A 21,139-nucleotide genomic window follows, 5' to 3' on the forward strand; every position below is an offset into this window, starting at 1 on the left:
TATGATCTTGTCTATTGTGATCTGCTTAATTGCAGTAAATAACTCAGCTCCTTAGCAACTGTGTTTGCATATGTGTGTGTTCAACCTGAGATAGAACATTTTCATCCTGATCAGTTTTTGTTGTCCTTGCAATCTCTTATCCTTTTACTTTTATCTATTTTTGTATTTTTCCTCTTGTTTTAAATGTTTTCCCTTGTGAAAATTTTTGGGAGTCAAGAAGCATAAACATTTTAATAGTAATCTGAATACCTTCATCATTAACAAAAAAAAAACACACTAACAGTCAATTGCAAAAAGCAATTTACTTGGAACAACTTGCATTCTGTCTGATACTTTTATTGTTAAATAGCATCTGCTTATACAAGTTATTTTGGAAAGATTCAATAGGTGAACAAAAATGTCATATCCATTCTACATATCTGGCTAATTGTGCAACCAACCATAATAATGGCTCATGCAGGGGAAAAATATGCTTTTCCTGGAACCGGCTGTATAAAATTCAGCTTCTTTCAAGATAAGATTTCCACCTAGATAAAGTTCTTATTAGTCTGAAACATTTCAGTGGCAGTAGAAAGTATAGTTTCTGCAATTGGTCTATTTATTTTGAATCATACGCAAAAACAATCAGGGAAGAGAAAATACTCCAGAGATATTATATGGTTAGGACTTCCTATATTGGCCTGGCTATCACAGGGCATTTGTTGTTCAAGCCAAAATTTTGTTTGTCCGTTTATAAATCCTGCCAGGGATTGATAAGCAATTCCATGCCATAAGTGCAAGAGAAGCAGGCCCAGTCTTAATACCAGAGAAATTATGCTGGAAAAAGGTGTACTTTTGTGAGGCTGATGCAATTGAAATCCTGATTTTGGAAGAAAATTAGCATTGCTCACTCAGATGTTTATTTTACTGCTTTTAGATGAAAGAATGGATTCCTACACTAATAATAGGAAATTCATCAGAGGTGGTATTCAGTAGATTCTGATCAATTCTGGAGAACTGGTAGCAGAATTTTTGAGTCGTTTGTAGAATCAGTAAATGCCACCTCTGACTGGCTTTGCCCCCATCTATTTTCTGCCTCCCGAGTCCCAGCTGATCTGGAGGAAATGGAGATTTTGCAGTAACCTTCCCCTAGAGTGGGGAGGGAATGGAGATTTTATAGTATCCTTCCCCTGCCATGCCCACCAAGCCACACCCACCAAGCCATGCCACATCCTCCATGCCGCCCCCACAGAATTGATAGCAAAACGTTTTGAATCCCACCACTGAAATTCGCCCATTAAAAATTAAAGACACCATTCTTAATTCATCTTGTAAGGAACATTGTTGGTGAAGATGGATCAGTTCATCATGAATTCTGGATCAAGAAATTGTACCAAAGTGAATTGTACATTAGCACCAGCACAACTGTAAAATTATGTATGTTAAACATCAGCTGCTTTACTCTCTTGATTTGCTTCTAAGCTATTCCCCTGGCAATCTCTAATTGTTTAGTATCTATTTATTTTGCGATATGTTTTATGTTGCAAAATGCTTTGCAATCATATCCAATCAAGCAGCATGCCAACCTTGCATAATAATTATAACCCCCAAGTGATCTCACAATTAAACAAATGAAGGGGAGAGTCAATGCACTTTTCCATAGTTTTATACTGATTGGAATTACACATTACATTAACCAATGTTCTAACCATAGCTTATTTAATAAACTATAAAGTCATTTCATGTATCACATAAAACCATAAAGCATGGTTTAAATAATTATTGGTGTATTTTTAGCATGCTGGGCAAAATGATTGTATTATCTTTAATATTCACAGGAAATGCCACATGGGGGTGGTGTGTGTGTGTGTGGATGTACTGAAGGCTGTCACTCTAGTCTATATCTTCACTATCTTACTAAAAAAAATCATATGAATCTTGTAATTAATCAAAGCCATGATTGGTGGAGAAAATCAATATCAATGGGCTTATCAGATGATGACAATGACAATGACAATAGTGAGGGTTGTGACTTGAAATGTAAAAAAAAAGTAGTAAAAAGCACAAATTAATGAATTCAATGAAAAATGAGAATAATTATGTATATATAATGTTTCTGTGAAACTAAGAAAAAGAGGAAAGATGGAAGAACCAGGAATAATTGGGGAAGCAGGAATTGTGCAACATTATGAATCAATCTGCACCCCCCTCCCTTATTGTTCTGCACCCCCCTCCCTTATTATTGTAAGCCGCCCTGAGTCCCCTCAGGGAAAAGGGCGGCCTATAAATGTTTAATAAAACTAAAAAAAAAAACTAATCTGATCCAAATTATTCCATGAGGTGACATAAATTGATCAATGGGAACAAGATGAGAGAGAGAATATAAAAATGCTTTCACCATTTGGAGAAAGAATGAATGTGAATATAACTAGTGAATATTTGCTCAGATGAAAGATCTATTTTGTTCCAAATATGTGGTTTAAGCATAAATCTGCTGAAGGAAAAATGTGATTAAAAATATAATTGATTTCATTGTTTATAATTCCTTTTAATTCTAACAATCTTGAGAGAATTAATGAAGAAAACAAAGTAAGAAATTACTTTGTAAGAAATTCTGAATGTGGGATAGACTATTTTTTCATTATGCTAAGAGTAAATCTTGAGGAAAAAGCAGCCATGGAAGAAAAGGGGGTGGGGAAAGTGAAAGAAACTTGAGAGAAAACAGATTCACTACAGGAAGAGAAAATATGACTTCTTTAGGAAAAATCACTAGAAAGATTAATCTCTCAAAAGGATGAATGGAAATAAAGTGTAAGGAAAGAGAATATGTAAAGAATAATTCTAAGAAGTGTCAAAACCTATAAGATGGCAGACAGAGGAGATCCAAGTCCGGAGTTGGGCTAGTAATTCTACTTCAGGCACTTACTGTAGTTAAAAATGTTTAATGAAAAGTAATAATGATGCTTTATGAAATTCTTCATTAAAAGAACTGAAATTGCATTGAAAATACTGTAATGTTTGGTTTGTTTTTTCTTGTCTTTCAACAAAATCTCAGTTTCAGTGCTCATCAGTGGGAAATGTTCATTTGACCCATGTTTAATGGGGACTTGACATATTTGAACATTGCTGATTCCTCTCCCATCACTTCTAGCTGGCTTTGTCAGTCAGGACAGAGACTGTTATAATTCTATAGCATCCAGAAAGCTAGACTGTTCCCAGTGATAACAGAGAACATAGATATGAGAAATATCCATGTAAGGATGAATTCTCTGGAAATAGAATTCCAGAAGTCATGTGAATTGCCAAAATATATATTTCTTAGTTTTGTGTGAATAATTTTCTGTGGATTTTTAATTCCTTCATTATCATCTACAGTCTGATTCATTCCATGTAAAAACCCAAAACTAGAAGGGATTCTCTCTATCTGGGTCAGAGATTAAATGGAGCAGACAGTTGTAAACCCACTGACAGCAAATTCAGCTCTTATGTTTAAAAAACATATCCTTTCCTTTCTGCTGACAAAATTCAAATGCAGATTCATAGCACAAGTGAATGATACAGCAAACAAATGATATGGCTGGTTAATTATTCAGAAATGCTAAAAGAATTATCTACCTAATAATACTTAGCATTTCCACAGATAATCCTTCTAAACATAAGTAATATATGTGGTGATCCTGGTATAGTAATTTATCAATAAGCTTGTTGCTGAGATGAGTTTGGAATGTGGGTGCGGGTCAGGGGTGGGTTCCTGCCAGTTCTAACCTCTTCTATAGAAGAGATTCCACAAATCTACAGTGCTGCTTAGAACCAGTTCCAGCTCCCTCCCCCTGCCCATCCACACATCATCAAGATGAAGAGGAGGAATTCTGGGAGTTGAAGTCCACAAGTCTTAAAGTTGTCAAGTTTGAACACCCCTGGGGTTTTTTTTCTAAAGGGTTAGTGGTGCAGAGGTCTTGTAATTTGACAGCATGCTTCAAATGCCAGAGTTTCTGAGCCAACATTTTGGTTGCTAAGCAAGAATGTGGTTAACTGAGTTTCACCACATTTTACAAGTTGGCCATGCCCACCCAGTCACATGGCCGGTAAGCCACTCCCACCCAGTCACATGACCGGCAAGCCACTCCCACAAAGCAGGCCACATCTACAGAAGAGGTTCTAAAAACTTTTGAAACCCACCATTGGTGTGGATGTATCCTGATTCATACCTTAAACCCATGTCTCTGGAGGTTCTCAGTCATCCAGGTCATAGTTGTTCCAAAAGGTGCTTTTTTTTTCAAATGGCAACTAGACTTTTTATTTTTCTTGAATATGTTTCATCCAAATATAAATCAATTTCCCAGCCATGACACTGTACTCGCCAAATATATAAACTTCAAATCCCAGAATTCTCTAGCTAACATGGGGTTTTAAATCAGTAGACTGAGACTGAGTTAATTCAGATATCATCTACTAAGCTATCGGAGTTCATGTAGGATCATGCTCCCAATGTCTACTAATGATAATAGGTGCTCATGAGGTTTACTATCTCCTGAATCATAGGCAGTATGCCTTAAATACTGATTGCTGGGAATTGAGAGCAAATAGATTGTATTGTGTCTTGTCCAGACTTGTGACCAGTGGCCTTCCCAAATGATCTTATCAACCACCGAATGCTACATAGTCCTTAGCATGCTCCATACGCCCCTTCTTATAGTTTTACGCTCTTACATAACCCTCTAAATGGTAGTTTGAGACAGATTGTTTTTATTATTGCAGCCAAACCCTGGAAGTAGCAAAGATATGGATGGATGTTCTTCACCCTCTTCTGCTTTCAGTGGATTCTGGAGCACATTTGGTGGTTTCCGTCATATGAATTGTCAATCACAAATTATTCTCCCTTCAGTAAAAGGGCACCCTGGGAGCACTGGTTTCTTAATGGCTGATCAATCTGCAAAATCTACATAGACTTTTCCTATAAGGCTTGTGTGAATACCTGTAATATTGGCTAGTCATTGGGCAATTGTCCTAAATCCTATTTCTGGACATTTCCATGATTGTGAATGACCCCTAAAGATAGCTACTTCCTGGACTATAACCTGATTGCCCCCTTTTTTTTACAAGAGGAAAATGGGATGAGAGCAATGAACTGTGTTTAAAAACTTTTTCCAGAAGTACTGTCATTAGGAGATTGAAGATAGTCTGCAAATGATTAATATCTACTGTTTGTCTAAAATAATAATAAGACACTAAGTCAAATATTATGTTGTCTTTCTGCCTTTAGATGAAGAGCAAGTAACATTTTTGTATCTAGGGATTGCAATTTTTTCCTTTGGAGGGCAAAATGCCTAGTAGATGGGAAAGTAGGAGAGTGACAGAAGGAAGAATTTTGATCCAGTATTTTTCAAACTTGGAAGAACTGAGAGTTCTGAACAGTTATCAGTTTACTAAGAGAACAATACATTTATTTTATTTTCCGAAATCAATAGCAAAGAGTGGATCACTGCCAAAAAGGCATTCCTATCCATTTGTAGAGCAATACTTAAAAAATCAACATCTGAAATTTGCAATACAAGCTCTTGCCTCCAAAAACAAGCATAGATTAAATAGCTGCAGAAGTTTCAGAGTTATGTTATTTGGGGCAATTAGACATGAACATTTTCAATCCAGCTTGGGAGATGATCTTCAAGGCACTGAATTTTTATATTCCTATTTTTCACTTTGATGGAGCAAAACCATTTGAAGGGCTATTATAGAATGCTTCCAAGTTAATTCCAATGGTCTTTAAAGCTCAAGGGGAATAACTCATTGATCTAAACTTAATCAATCTCATTAGAACACTTCGTAGCACCTTAACTTCCATTGTTGGTGGAAAACTGGGGAGACAAGTGACAAGAACGAGTGGCACAATTCAGAGTATGTGCAGAGGGCATCTCAAATGTATGCCATGGTATGCTTCTTTTGAATACTGGCTGTTGCAATCCTAAGCAAAAACACAGAGGACAAGAAATGTAAATTGTTTGAGTGGGGAGGAATGAAAGGCACCAAATATTGGGGGGGGAGGACAGTATGGATGTGTTTAATATGCCAGCTTCTGCTTTTCTTTTACTCAAAGAAGTTCTTTCAATTCCTTTTCCTCCAATTAGCCAGAGACAAGGGGCTTCTGTACAGCAGCTAGCTAGAATAATGCTCTGCCCACTCAATCTTGTTTCCAAATTTGCCCCTTCCCTGGTGGTAAACCAGACACTTGTTCTTCTTTGAATGCACCCTTGGGCCCAATCATACAAACAGGACTTGTCTCATGGAATAGAGGGAGAGATTGGGTGTTCAGTGTGGAATTGCCCAATCTGGCTGGATCACTTCCATTTCTTCAGAGCTGAATAATAAGAGTTGTTACTTTTCCTTTGAAGAACTGGTTTCTGGAGATGGTTGAGCTTGTGCATGTGTGTCAGGGATCATTGCAAGGAAGGTATTTTTCTTATGTCAGAAAGATTCTGAGGGTTTTTTGTCTTTGTGCCCCTCTTGTTTGCTTAGGCTTTCTGGATCAATTCATATGTTGTTTCCATTGTCCTTTGTCTTTATGTTTTTTGTCAATGGATGAAAAATGCAGGGTTTTTTCCATTGTGTTCCTGAAAGTTAGGGTTTGGGAATGTTATATTCTGTCACATGCAATCCTACCTTTGCCTTATTTAGGAAATATTTTCACATATATTGCTGAGCCACAGCTCATTTAAGCATTGTTGACTGAATAAATCACAATTATACTGTTGTTGTAAGTCAAGGACTAGCTCTATATTTATGCATCTCGTCTTCTATTTATTGTAATTCAAAAACATGTATATTTTCTGTTGCTGCTGCTGGGAAGCAGCTGGCTGGCAAAATAGCCTCCCAGCTGCCGCCTCTTTGAGAGCTGCTTTGCAAAGCGGCTCTCAAAGAGGAGGTGGCTGGCCACAGGCCACTGAAAAGTCCTCCAGTCAGTGGAAAAGCTGCTGCTCTCACCATTTCTTCACACATGCACATCCCATTGCCTTTCACATGAAATATTAGTACTACTTTATACTGCACTAATAAAACCACACTTAGAATAGTCCATTTTGGTCACCAGGATACAAAAACGATTTTGAGACTCTAGACCAGCGGTCTGTGTCACTTTCAGGTCACTCCCATTCCAACTCCATGAAAGGGAAAACAATGTGAAATGTCACATGATGGCAACAAGACATCATGAGTTTGACACCCATGCTCTAGACAGAGTACACAGGAGAGCAACAGAGATGATTAGGGTACTGGAGGCTAAAATGTACAAAGGTTGCCAGAACTGGGTCTTTCTAATGTAACAAAGAGAAGGCTTAGGGCAGTGTTTCTCAACCTTGATCACCTGAAGATGTGTGGACTTCAACTCCCAGAATCCCAGGGTTCTGGGAGTGGAAGTTCATGCATCTTCAGGTGGGCCAAGGTTGACAAACGCTGGCCTAGGGGGTGACACGATCGCAGTCTTCCAATATTTGAAGGGCTGTCACAGAGAAGTGGGAGTCAACTTATTCTCCAAAGCACCCGAGGGCAGGACAAGGAGTAATAGATGGAAGCTTATCAAAGAGAGATCCAATCTACAGTTAAGGAGACATTTCCTGTCAGTGAGAACAATTAATCAGTGAAACAGCTTGTCTCCAGACATTGTGGTGCTTTATCACTGGAGGTTTTAAAGAAGAAATTGGACAGCCTTTTGTCTGGAATCATGTAGGATCTCCTGCTGAAGCAGAGGGTTGGATTAGAAGACTTCCAATGTCCCTTCCAACTCTTTTATTTTGTAATTTTGAATACATAAACTCATCCATCTCGTTGTCCTAACAACAATATGGAAGTTTTGCCACTCTTCCAAGTCCTAGCTGACTTGGATTTTTGACAGTGATTTCACATGGATAGCTAGGTGCTGAGCCCAAATTATACTATCACTAAGGTGACCAGACGTCCCGATTTCCGCAGGACAGTTTTGCTTTTGAACAATTTGTCCTGCATCCCGGTTTTTTTTTTTAAAGTCCCAATTGTTTTTAAGTTACAAAAAAGCCTCCAGCCGCCTTGAGGCTCTCCTAGCAAATGGGAGCATATATTCTTCGAGCCGAGCGCATTCCCTTCCGCGCGTCCTTGGGAGCTGATGCCAATGGCTGAGGGAGGAGAACACTTTACTCCATGTGGAGACCGCGGGCTTCCCTCACGGATTTTTCTTCTTCTGTTGCTTTGAGCAGCCCCTCCCCCCCTCTCTCTTTCTCTCTCTCTCTCTCTCTCTCTCTCTCTCAGAGCTAGCAGCTGCCTCCGAGGCTGTCCAAGCTCAGCCCCTCCCCCCTCCCCCCGGACTGCTGCTTTGCCTCGGCTGCTTGGAGCTTCTAAATTGGCATTGCATGTTGTTTGGGGAGGGGATTACTGTGCCATAGAAACACAGCATATGTCTCATGTGGCTGTTAACCTGGTCTCTATACAGAAGAGGTAATTTTAAAAACTTCTGAGCGAATCCAGAAAGAGGGGAGAAAGAGGCTGAAGAAGGAGTGTTTGCACAGGAGGGGGAATTTATAAACAGCCCAGTGAATCCAGAGGAGGAGTGTTTGTGTGTGTGTGTGTATGTGTGTGTGTGTGTGTGTGAGAGAGAGAGAGAGAGAGAGAGGGAGGGAGGGAGGGAGGGAGGGAGGGAGGGAGAGAGAGAGAGAGAGGCTGGCTGAAGGTGTACACAGGAGGTGGAATTTATAAACGGCCCAGTGAATCCAGAGGAGGAGTGTGTGTGTGTGTGTGTGTGTGTGTGTGTGTGTGTGAGAGAGAGAGAGAGAGAGAGAGAGAGAGAGAGAGACTATCACTAAGTATTGTAGCTTCTGATTCTTGATGAATGTATTCTATTTTATTTTTCTTTATGTACACTGAGAGCATATTCACCAAAGACAAATTCCTTGTGTGTCCAACCACACTTGACTAATAAACTATTCTATTCTATTCTATTCTATTCTATTCTATTCTATTCTATTCTACTCTACTCTACTCTACTCTACTCTACTCTACTCTACTCTACTCTATTCATTTCTATTTCAATTCTAATAAGTAGCTTAGCTTCTCTCTCTTGAAAATGTAAGCTAGCATAAGGCATTATAATGCAAACTAGCTTTAGCTTTCAAACAGTTCATTTAGTGACCCAAAGTTACAATGGCATTGAAAAAAGTGATTGATGACCATTTTTCACACTTAGCGACCATTCTTCACACTTAGCGACCATTTTTCACACTTAGCGACTGTTGCAGCATCCTCATGGTCATGTGATCAAAATTTTGATGTTTGGCAACAGATTTGTATTTATGCTGGTTTCAGTGTCCTGGGGCCATATAATTGCCTTGTGTGACCTTTTGACAAAATATAAAATTTTTAATCAAGCCCCCTCCACCCCCCAATGGTATCCCTCTTTACCAATCTGAAAATCTGATCACCTTAACTATCACTAATGTTAGTACAAATCATTTTTCTAATATATTTTTCAATCATTTCCATCATCCTCCATGATTCTTTGAAACCACAGAGAAAAGGTTATGTTTTCTCTTGGAGAAGTGAATAATTCTAAAATGAAAATGTGATCGTTTGAAGGACTCCTGATCACTTCCTATAAGAGGTTAAATTTTATTTAACATTACCTTGGTTAAGAAGAGGGTTGAAAAAATATTTGATTTTTTTTGTCTAAATTTAGGAGAAAGGATTTGTAACTGAGTAATCAAGTAACAAAATATGTGAGGGTGAATTCATCTATCACTGACACTAATTGTGTTGGGAGTCATGTCACACAACTAAGGCTCTTATATCTGGTTAAGCCATAATTGGTTTATTTACTTTGGGATTTAGAAGTTCTTGTGAACTAGGACTTTGTTAGAAAACAAATTAATTATAATTTAGTACAATGTGTGAACTCAACCACAATTAGCATATTGAATCTGTTCCTTGTGATTGCTAGATATTCATCAAATATGCCCATATGGTATTGATAAAAACAGAAGTGAAAGAGCTCACTCAGAGAGAGCTCATTCCCAGCATGAATTTACAATTAGTTTTCTTAAAATTTTCACACTTACTTTCCCCATAGGGTTCACAGTCTTAATGCGGAAAGCCTTTAAATGTAGGTGTGCAAGGTAGTTATTTAGCCATGAATAAACTCCTTGGAAACTGAAGCTATATTTTAGCACTCAACCACATGGGTGGAGACTGACCACATGGTTGTATCTGATCCCTATGTGAAATCACTTAAATGTTCTTGAAGCCTTGTAACAGCCATTTCAGAAATAGAAGTTTCTACATTGGTCCCATAAATGGTCAAAACTTCTCAGAATAATAAAAGTGGCTAAACAAACCCATAAAAGTGGTAGCATCGTGGTAGCAAATCATGGAGCATAATATACAGCTGAAAATTGGTAATAGATACAAATCTTCAGATCACACTGAAAGCTGGGCAATGCAGAGGGCAAGGTCTAGTTTTGAGCATTTCAGTCCTATCTGCTAAAGCTGGTCTTTTACAAAGATAACTGACTACAAGAAGATTGGGACAGAAAGGCCATAGAGCTAGCAGGCAAATACATACCTACGTCAAGTAACAAAGGAAGGGAAGAAACTCATTGCTCAGACAACTCCATCTTGCAGCCACGAAAGCAGATTGGGAAACGACAATTGTAAACTGACATTTCAAAGTGCACAAGATTTAAAGATCAGCCTTTATTAATAAATATTTTGTATCCCACGTGGCAAGAACATTTGCAATGAAAATTGAAGTTCATGAAAATTCAAAACAGTATCAATTTACCTTTTATGATATTTTGCATCAAAAGGAAAAAGAAATGCCATGTAATTCCATTAGTATTTTCAGACTAAAGTGTTTTCAGGCTACCTGTCAGCCTCTGCTTTGCTGCTGCTTCGGCTGCCATGAAATGGGGAGGGAGGGCATGGTATTTGGGAGGGGTTTACTAATTGTGCTGGAGGAAGATTCTGGAGCTCAGCTGCCTGTCGGACTACGCATGCGTAGGAGGTTCCCGCCAAGACTAACGGCACCGACATTACGTCTTAGTGATGCCTTTTGAAGTTATCTCACACCTGACACTTGGGAGAATTATGATTGGACTGTATCTGTGATGCCAAGGGGTGGGGAATGGGTTATTCTATATATCAATCGCTTTCGCGCCTAAATAATCAGTCTTCGCTTCGCTATGCCTTTAATCATTTATAATTAGTAAAAGTACACTTGATTTCTACCTATGGAGTCTCATGGTCTTCTTTCCTAATTACCCAATGACAGTAAGCGAAGACTCACTCACACCCCACCAGGAGGTTTTAACCTACCGTGGGGGGTGTACTTACAAGAAGGAACGAGAAAAATGTCATTGCGAGCGAGCGATGAAGAGGAGACTGAAATGGAAACTGCAGACCCATCTTTACCTGGAAGGATGGCTGGCCTAGGAATAGAGGACCCTGCGGTTCGCCCTCGATGGACCCTAGGTGTGGGGCAAAAAGAGGATAGTGAGAGTTTGGATGCGGGAGTTACCAGGAGAAAACAAAGGAGAAAACCAGCCGACTGGGAAGAAACCTTGACCGAATGGAGGCCCCGGGAAAGAGAACAAATGGAAGAGTTTGAACAAAGGTACTCTATGCAAAAATTTAGGGAGGGTGAAGAGGCCGAGGGGGGATGAGAGCAAACAAACCCAGAAACAGCTTCCTCCCCCCAGCCAGGGCTGCTGCCAGAGTAGCCCCCCCCCAGAAGACGCAGAATGGCAAAAGTCCCTCCCTTGCCAGTAAAATATAAGGGGAATTCCAAGAAACTGGGTCTTTTTGTTATACAAATTTGGAACTATATGGAAATTTATGGGCCCGATTTAGAAACAGATGAGATGAAGGTGCGAATGGTTTTACTTTCTTTGGAGGGAAAAGTGGCCGATTGGATGGTCAGCTTACACCAAAGCAATTCCCCCCTCCTGAGGAATTTTGATGCCTTTATGACTGCGTTCAAAAGGAGATTTGATGATCCACTGATTGAGAAACGGGGGAAGGTGAAATTTATGGCCCTCAAACAGGGAGATAGACCGGTGGCTGAATATATTCAGGAGTTTCAACAGCTTTCTTCTTATATGAGAGGCTGGTCTGAAGATGCCCTTCTTGATCAGTTTGCGTTAGGATTAAATGAGGACATTTACCAACAATGCGTTAACAGACACCTTCCCAAGCGAGTTACAGCTTGGTATGAAAATGCAGCAGACGTTGAGCTCGACTTGATTAGACTTCAACGTGCGAGAGTGGAGAAAGCAGAGAGATCACCACCCCCCACAGCTCAAAAGGCCCCATTCCGCATCAGGGGTGAAGGAAAGGGAAGCTCCACCGGCAAGGCCAAGCCGTTCACGTGCTTCCGTTGTGGAAGGGTGTTGCGATATACGTGCAGGTATGCATTCAGCCATACTGTAACACTATAGAACAGAAGCAATAATTAACCATATGATTAAATCAGTAAACTAAAAGCAATAATTGGCCATATGATTAGATCAGTAAGACAAACTGTCCAACTCCAAGTGTTGATTAAATCAGTACCCTTAACACTAAGCAGATCAGCAACCACAGACTTGTAACTAAGCATTGATTAAATCAGGGGTTACAACTGTTTAACTCTCAAACATTAATTAAGCATTGGATGTTTGCATGCTAGTAAAAGATTTATTTGCTGACTATGGGTATTCTTTAGGTCTACATGGAAGTAAATGAGTTACCATATACTGTAAGCTTGTACAATCATGATTGGTCCCCATTGGTTATGTGAATCCACCCCTCCTTTGTGTATGTCAATAAAAAAGCACTCTGGAAAGACAGAGATTGCCATTTCACCCAGACTGCAGCCTCCGTGTCTTATTGGGAAGCAGTCTCAGGAATTGGGACCGTGAAATGGACCACCGGTTGGGGAGACCCCTGCACCCTGCAGGCGCAGTCTCTTCAAGTGGTGACCCCGACGTGATTCACTCTACAACGTTAGGAACCAGTCGAGGTGCAACGCAGAAGAAGTGAACAACACTTCAGGCGTGCCCAACACCCTCATCTCTTACCCATCGCGAAATACGTAAGTATGGGGGCAGATTTGTCTAAAGAGCAGGTGGCTCACCTTAAGGAAGGCAGATTGTCTAAAGAGCAGGTGGCTCACCTTAAGGAAATTGGACAAATAGTTGGAGCTCACAAAAATATATTAAAGAATAGAGGGGAACTTCCTACAAAAAAAGAGTACAGAGAAGTGTTTTTTTTTCCTTCCTTCCTTCCCTTTGCCTTAAAGTAACAACCCAGGAAATGTTTTAAGTTCATTTACAGGAAAAGTTTCATCCTTGCTTCTGTGTTTAAATGATTTTACCTGTGTTTAAATGATTTTACCTGTTTATTTCTTTCCTGAAGCAGGTGAATCCAGACCCCATTTTGCATCTGTGATATCCCCATAATGTTACCAGTTTATCTGTTTAGTAACTGATGATTTTACCTTTTTTTTTAACTCTGCCTGCAAGCTTTCTACCCTCCCCAAGCCCCTCCCTTACCCTTAATCCCCCAACAATGCCTTCTCTGTGGGGGAGGGAACCTTGTTTTCATGTTTTTCAGGCCTGGAAGATTTACTCTTCAGGTGAGTAAAGATTTTTTTTCTTTTGGGGGAGAAGGAGAGTGTTGCCTTGTGTGTGCATTTAAACCCTCTGCACATCTATCTGGCCAACCTACTCGAAACCTGGCCCCTAGAAGACAGTTTTCATTTAGATTTTATAACAAGTTTGCTGATTTTCTGGCCACCATCAGATGAACTGAAGAGAAATTCTACCTGAGTTTCTTTCCCAAAGTAACTAAGGAGTCCACAGGGATATGTTAGAAAATTGTTGCAGCTGTAATAGTTGTCTTTTAAAAGAAAAGTAGAGCTCGAGCCCCACCCAGATGCAAATGATGTGTTAATAAAATATCTATATATCTTGCTCTTTAAAACTATGCCAGCGCTCTGCTGGGAGAGCTAAGAGTTTGGACCTTTAAAACATCTCTATACATTGTCTCTATAAATCTTGACCTTTAAAAATATGCCAGCGCTGCTGGGAGATCAAGATAGAAACAGAACATCCCAGGGAGAGACAGATATTAACAATCTAGTGCTTAAGGAGATAGAATGGGCATAACTTCGAGCAAAAGTAAGAAATTTAGCAGGTAACGAGGTAAAGCCTGACTGAATGGGAAGACCTAGGTAATTGGACTTGATTACTTTGATGTAATGTCTGTTAAAAAAAATTTCTTAGGTGTGCATCTAATAACATGTGGAATTGAATTGAATTGATGGTGATATGTTTGATCAACTAGCTAAATAAATAAATAAGCTTGGGCTTGAAACTGTGGGGGAGGGAAGAGTAGTTAGGATTTAAGCTGCTCTCTGAGTTTCCCCACTGCTTGGAGAATGAGCCATAAGTTCTCCAAGGAAAGAAATTTGAAGATTTAAAGTGACAGAACCTCCCCCAGGCCTGAAAGTGTTGTTTCATGGTATGTGTGCATGTGTGTGTGTAATCATTTTCAGACCTGGAGGGAAGTTGAGATCTCTTAATAATAGAAAATGGAGCTCATTGGCTTAAGTACAGCTCCCTGAAATAATTGTAATAATTGCTTTGCATGAAGAATGAATGAAATGGGATTTTTGTGTGTGAAATTAATTTACACAAGCAGTCTGATTGCAGTGCAAATGTATGTGAATGGTAAAAGTTGGTATGAATGTACTTTAATTTCTTTCATATAAAGAAACAGTAAGTTGCAAAGTTGTTTAATGGTATGTGTGTGTATGCTTGTGTGTTATCATTTCCAAATTTGTTGAGAGAATGCAGAGTGGAAAAAAGGAGGGATTGTAGGAAGTTAACACCCAGCCCTCCCCCCAAAAATGTAATATCCTATGAAATGTTGAAAAAGCAGAATATTTCTCTGGATGTGACAAGAAAGAAACATGTCTTAAAAGGCAGTATAGCTGTCTGCAGTTTCCTGCCCATTTCCACTCTTTGTCAATGAATCATTAAACCCTGAGCTAATCCATTTTAAGTTGGTTGTTAACTTAAGGATTTTTTTTCCTTTAAAGATCAAGCATGATTGCAGTATGAATGTATATGTCCCCAATGCCCCAGAAAGTGATAACTGAAGAGATCCAAAGACCTGTGGTTGCCTGCGTGAAACCCCCCCCCTCTTCCCTCTGGGTCATTCTTTGGAGGGAAGCAGGAGAAATGGGGAGAGAGTGTGTCTGCTCATTTTTACAATGAACGTGTGTATGAAATGCCCCTAGAGATACTTGTGAATGCCTCTGTGCATTACCCCCCCTTCTTTCCCTCATTCTTTTTGGGTCATTGAAGGGTGGCTGAAGTTTTCTGCTCATTTTAAACAATTTTTATTTCCTCTCTCTTCTGAGAAATTTGGAGTAAATGGGTGACTTGCTCCTCCACCTTTACCTTTCACTGTTATCTTGTCATCTATAAAAGTTATGCAGTTACATTTCCTTTTCTGCTCTGAATACAATTTTGATTTTTTCTCTTTTCCTTCTGGAAATTTTTGAGGTTTAAAATGCTTAATTAAACCTATAAACAGAAATGATTTTGAGATATTTTGTTTACATTTGTAAAAGTTCTAACATACTTGGTGAGAATTTACTTCCATCTGAATGGAATCTAATATTTTGGAGTGTTGACTCAAAGTACCTCTTTTTTAATTGCATTTTTTTTAACAAAAAGCTATTTTTCTTCCCTTTCTCTTTTACACCTGAGTGCATTTTTAAAAGCTTGTGAGTCAAGGTATTCTACCCTATGATATTTTGTTTGTTTGTTTGCAACACAAGTTGTTGTCTCTTTTGAAAATTTACTCATCTTACTGCAAAAGTGTTTCAATCATAGAAGCAGTGGGAATGTCCTGTTCCATGAAATTTACATCCTTTACATCGTCTGCCTTCTGGAATAATGTTTGGATTTCCACATTTGGACAGAATGGGTGAGATTCCACAACATGGGACTATGTCTGTATAGAACTGTATATTTGGCCTCTCTTTTTCTTCACCTAAGACACAAAGGACTGCTAATTGGCTGCTGGTGATTGCATCCTGATAAAATCTGACATGAGGAGAAAAAAACTTAGCCAAGCCTGGGACAGACTCTACCTGACTGACCACTCTTATCAGCAAGCTAAGCCTAATGCCATCCAGCAGATATGAAAGAATGGACTCTGAGATGGAGAAGTAAAGACCAGAAGAGTTTCTTCTATCCCTGTAAAGACTACAGGGGAGGGTGAAAATTGATCCTAAAGTTTTCTTTCTTTGTTTTCTTCACAGAAATTCATTGTTAGGCTTCTTTCTTGTCTCATTTATATTGTAATCAATTTAATGTATTCATGTAATTCCAGCCCATTTCTACACTGAACCTCTAGAGATGAGAATGGGCACCCATGTAGAATTGATCTCTTTTATTGTGGCTCCTGGAATGGACAGACCCCTTATTTTGGGACTCCTCTGGCTTTGTAAATGGAAACCTCGCATTAATTGGAGGGAGGGGTGGCTGTGCATTCGGACCAGCACAGCTCCAAATGGGATGCCCCAGAGCCTGCGGGCTCCAGCCCCGCATTGGCCGCCAGGGGCCAGGAGAGAATTGAGGGGGAAGAAAAGATTCCAAGAGAGTATTGGGACCTGAAAGGGGTTTTTAGTGAAAAATCTTCAGATAAGCTTCCACCCCACAGACCTACTGATTGCTCCATCGATATTTTGCCGGGGGTAAAGCTTCCAAAGCCCCAAATATATTCAATGTCTCCTAGGGAAATGGAGGAAATGAGGAAATTCATTGATAAAAACTTGGAAAGGGGTTTCATTGAGCCAGCACGACCCAAGGTAGCTGCACCCTTGTTGTTCAGAGAGAAAAAAGATGGCTCCCTGAGATTATGTGTTAATTTCAAAAACCTGAACTGCATCTCAGCTCAAAACCTATACCCGTTACCACTGATGAAGGACATGCTGGCCCAACTGGGAAAGGGCCGCATTTTCACTAAATTGGACCTCAGGGAAGCATACTATAGGGTCCGCATAAAGGAAGGGGATGAGTGGAAGACGGCTTTCAACTGCCCCCTCGGTTGTTTCCAGTTCCGGGTGATGCCCTTTGGCCTGCAGGGGGCGCCTGCAGTCTTCATGCAATTAATTAATGAAATTTTGCATGACCACCTTTACAAGGGCGTTATCGTATATTTAGATGATATCCTTATTTACACTCAAACTTATGACGAACATGTCACGTTGGTCCGCACTGTCCTGAAGAAGCTCCGAGCCGCTGAACTTTATGCCAAATTGTCCAAGTGTGAATTTCACCAGGAGAAGATTGACTACCTTGGGTATCGTATCTCCCCTGCTGGTATTGAGATGGACCCCACTAAGGTAAAGGCGGTCACTGAGTGGGAGGCGCCCCGTACACGTAAACAATTGCAGAAATTTTTGGGTTTTGCCAATTTCTATCATCAGTTCATTCCTTCTTTTGCCAAAATTGCGCTTCCCATCACTAATTTGTTGAAGTCCAAAGGTGGGCCTAAACCTAAGCCTAGCAAGCCACTGGATTGGACCATGGAGTGTCAGGCTGCTTTTGAGAAGTTGAAACGGCTCTTTGCGGCGGAACCGGTTCTGAAGCATCCGGACATGGACAAGCCTTTTGTCGTTCAAGCTGATGCCAGCGACGTGGTGGTTGGGGCCGTCTTGCTTCAGGCTAACGACCAAGGTAATTTACAACCGTGCGCATACACCTCCTGGAAGCTCACGGACACGGAAAGGCGTTGGGTAATCTGGGAGAAGGAAGCATTTGCTGTACATTGGGCTTTGGCCACGTGGCGCCACTTTCTAGAGGGCGCTAAGCACCCCTTTGAGGTGTGGACTGACCATAAGAACCTGGAAGCTTTGCGAACTCCGAGGCGCCTCTCTCCTAAGCAGATGCGCTGGGCTCAGCATTTCGATCGTTTCAATTTCACACTCAAGTACTTCCCAGGAGGGAAGAATTTTATGGCTGATGCTTTGTCCAGACTTCCTCAATACAACTGCTCTAAACTCAGTGTTATCCAGCCCGTGGTTCCCACGTCCAGCCTCGCTGCTCCGGTTGTTACTAGGCAGCAGGCGCGCTCGAAAGTAGAAGTGTCTCAAGATTTCCTCTCTGACCTCAAAAAGGCCCTTCCCCAGGATGACTGGTTCCAACAGCATCAAGGTGAATGCACAATGAGGGACGATTTACCGTGGATTGGGGCGAAACTTTACGTCCCTGCCTCTCTTCGTCTCATTGTCCTCCAACGGGCTCATGATTCCAAGTTGGCGGGTCACTTTGGGTTTGTGAAGACGCTGCATTTGGTGAAGAGACAGTTTTGGTGGCCCTCTTTGAAAAAGGACATTGAACTTTATGTTGCCAGCTGTCCGGTCTGTGCAGCCGCTAAACGGCCACCAGGGAAGCCGCAAGGTCTACTCCAATCTGTAGCCCGCCCTGTCGCCCCCTGGAAGGAGATTTCTATGGACTTTATTGTCGAACTTCCTGAGAGCCAGGGGCACACTGTTATATGGGTGGTTACTGACTTATTTTCCAAACAAGTTCATTTTATTCCGTGCCACAAGATTCCTTCTGCAAAGGCACTTGCTAAGCTCTTCATTTCTCACATTTACCGTTTGCATGGTGTGCCTGATCGCATCATTTCCGATAGAGGTGTCCAATTCACTTCTGTTTTTTGGAAGGAGTTTCTTAAGCGCATTGGCTCCGCCCAGGGATTAACTCCGCCCACCACCCTCAGACTAATGGGGCTTGCGAGAGGACTAATTCTGTTCTGGAACAATATTTACGTTGTTTCATCAATTACCAGCATGATGATTGGGTGGACTTGTTGCCGCACGCGGAAGTGACTTATAATAATTCCGTACATAGCAGCACTGGATTCACGCCTTTTCGTGTTGTGTCTGGCCAGGACTTTGTTCCTATCCCTGAAGTTCCTCTTGTGCAGCCGCAGATTTCGTCCGTCTCCGAGTGGAGTGAGTGATTGAGCCATATTTGGCCTCTGGCACTTAGTACTTTGGATGCTGCGCATCGCGCTCATAAGAAACAGGCTGATAAGAAACGTGCGCAACCTTATCAGTACAAAGTGGGTGACCAGGTTTATTTATCCACAAAGTTCCTTCAAACTACGCAAAAATCTAAGAAGTTGGGGCCTAAGTACGTGGGCCCATTTCCCATAATCAGGGTCATCAATCCTGTTTCGGTTCGCTTGCAGCTACCCAAGCACCTCAGCCGTGTTTATCCAGTTTTCCACGTTAATCTCATTAAACCTGTTCGTTTCTCATCTTTGCGTCCACCTGTGGACCCACCGCCTGCCCCCCTGTTGATTGATGGTGAACAACATTTTGAGGTCCGGGAAATATTGGACTCTCGGCGACGGCGGAATCGAATACAGTACCTAGTGGCTTGGAAGTATTTTCCTCCATCTCATGCCAAGTGGGTTGACAAGTCCCATGTCCGTGCTCCCCGACTACTCCGACAGTTTTATTCTGCTTATCCTGACAAACCCTGATTGACTCTCCTCCCTGACTCCCCCCCCCCTTTTTTTCTTTTTCTGTTTTTTGTTGTTTGTCTGTTTGTCTGTGTTTTCTCATTTTCCAGGCCTGACCGCCTTTTTCCGGAGGACGGCCGGATGTCAGCCTCTGCTTTGCTGCTGCTTCGGCTGCCATGAAATGGGGAGGGAGGGCATGGTATTTGGGAGGGGTTTACTAATTGTGCTGGAGGAAGATTCTGGAGCTCAGCTGCCTGTCGGACTACGCATGCGTAGGAGGTTCCCGCCAAGACTAACGGCACTGACATTACGTCTTAGTGATGCCTTTTGAAGTTATCTCACACCTGACACTTGGGAGAATTATGATTGGACTGTATCTGTGATGCCAAGGGGTGGGGAATGGGTTATTCTATATATCAATCGCTTTCGCGCCTAAATAATCAGTCTTCGCTTCACTATGCCTTTAATCATTTATAATTAGTAAAAGTACACTTGATTTCTACCTATGGAGTCTCATGGTCTTCTTTCCTAATTACCCAATGAAGAGGTGCTGACACTACCATTGATCATGTATGTATAAAGCAGTAGACATCAGGCTTGGAAGTTTTTGTCTGATATTATTTTCATTATGCCCCAAAACACAAGCACACACTGTCTCCCTCCCTCTCTCTGTCTCTCTCTTCCCCCCTCTCTCCCTCCCTCCCTGTCTGTCTTTCTCCCTCCATCTCTCTCCCCCCTCTCTCTTTCTCTCTCATTAATATGTGGTTTTTAAAGGATAAATCTAAAAAAAAAGATTATTTCTTCAGCAGCAAAGGGAAAGTATTTTTTTTTACATACCTAAGAAAGAGCTACATCAATTACAAACTTTATTGTTCCCTGTTCAATGCAAATGGAGAATTTTCCCTGGGCTAAAATAATGAAATATTCTGCATTTAATGCTATCATGTGGGCATTATTTTTTTCTTTTAAAAAAGGAGGAAAAGATCAGCATTTTTATGCTTCCAAAACATGCACTGTTCCCAGAAAGCTGCATGCTATGATTTGAGACAGTTCAGTAAACTGATGTTCTATTCCATATAACATGGTTATATTCTTTTCCTTCACCTATAAGAAAAAATATATTTCTTCTTAATATATTACCTTGCAAATGTAAATTCTTTTGTCTTTCCCTTCATCCTGTTCATGATTCCCTTGCTTAATTCATTGAGGTTTTTATTTTCTTCTGCTCTGGAGATGTTTGTGCTCCATTTAGCGGTATGGCATCCTATGGCAGCCATTTTTGCAGTGCTACTGACACAAATGTCCAACAAGGTTACTTAGCTGACATCAAGCCATTGCCCTGTGGAACTCAGAACTCAGAAAAGGAATGTATAGAAAAGGCAGAGAACAGGATCAGATTAGATGTAAACTGCACATTCATAAGGGATGTTTCTAGATTGAAAAAAGGTTGAATAATTTTTAAACAACCTAAAAATCCTGTAATAGCTTTGGGTGTGGTGGAATCTCAGTTTGAGACACAGACAATCCTGACTCATCCCCAACAGCCTGGCCCTGTCTTCAACAGTGAAGGGACAGAGGGCAGAAAACATCCTGCAGCCAAGAAGGCTCCATACCC

The sequence above is a fragment of the Thamnophis sirtalis genome, unplaced genomic scaffold (genome assembly GCF_051295495.1).
Source record: "Thamnophis sirtalis isolate CommonGarterSnake01/CBP01778 unplaced genomic scaffold, rThaSir2_p1.2 scaffold_7, whole genome shotgun sequence".
In the NCBI taxonomy this organism is placed as follows: domain Eukaryota; kingdom Metazoa; phylum Chordata; class Lepidosauria; order Squamata; family Natricidae; genus Thamnophis; species Thamnophis sirtalis.